Source organism: Brachionichthys hirsutus, chromosome 3, assembly GCF_040956055.1.
Source record: "Brachionichthys hirsutus isolate HB-005 chromosome 3, CSIRO-AGI_Bhir_v1, whole genome shotgun sequence".
Taxonomy (NCBI): Eukaryota; Metazoa; Chordata; class Actinopteri; order Lophiiformes; family Brachionichthyidae; genus Brachionichthys; species Brachionichthys hirsutus.
This window is the reverse complement of record NC_090899.1, coordinates 6965315-6966311: the sequence shown is the minus strand read 5'-3', so window position 1 is coordinate 6966311 and position 997 is coordinate 6965315.

The window sequence follows — 997 nt, the reverse complement described above, 5'->3', positions numbered from 1 at the left end:
ATACTCTCGGGCAGGTTGCTGCGTGATGGGGTTCTGGGTCTGCGGTGTCCGTGAGGGTCCTGCACAGTGCCCAGATGAGAGGATGGCCGGTGCTCAGGAGGACGTCTCACGCCTGTCCTCTGATGGGAAGTTTGTGCCTGCATTTATGAAAGGAGACCAAGATGAGAATACGCCTTGCAATGATGTGTATGAAACTATATACACAATGAGAGAGAGAGAGAGAGAGAGAGAGAGAGAGAGAGAGAGACTAACATGTTACACTGATCGAGCTCTGTCACTGGATTCAGCGCTTGGCATGCTGTCGTCGGTTGGGCTTAAATAAATGAAAGCGCGCCTGTGGAGTGCCAGAGGAAGAGAGGAATTCCAGTCTCTCTCTCTCTCTCTCTCTCTCACACACACACACACACACACACACACAGTGGCTCACCACTCCGCTCATTCCTCCTCCTCTGTCGTAAAAGTCCACTGGTCCAGCCTGTAAAGTGCACGCAGCCTCCGCCAAGCAGCAGCCGCTCAGTTGGGGTGCCTTCGCAGGTGCGCATCTCTCTCTCTCTCTCTCTCTCTCTCTCTCTCTCTCTCTCTCTCTCTCTCTCTCTCTCTCACACACACACACACACACACACACGTGTCGAGAAGCAAAGAAAGGGACACCAACTGACCTTTTCTTCCCTGTTTGCTGTCTGTTGATTGGCAACCGATTAAGAATCACTCGTGACTGCGGTTCCACTGCGCAAGGGTGAGAGAGACGACAAATTCATCCAGAGCGCTTATTATCAGGCTTCAGCGTAGACAGGCTGAAGTGGTTCAGAGTCTCTCTCTCCCTCTCTCCCTCTCTCTCTCTCTCTCTCTCTCTCTCTCGGGGGTCGCACCGGACCGGATTCCTACTGTCGCCTATAATTTCCAGCCCGCGCGTATCTGGGAAAGAAGGATCATTTCCGTCCACGCTGTGCCTGAGTAACTCCGAATTGAAGTTCCTCCCGCCCCCGACCCCTCCTCC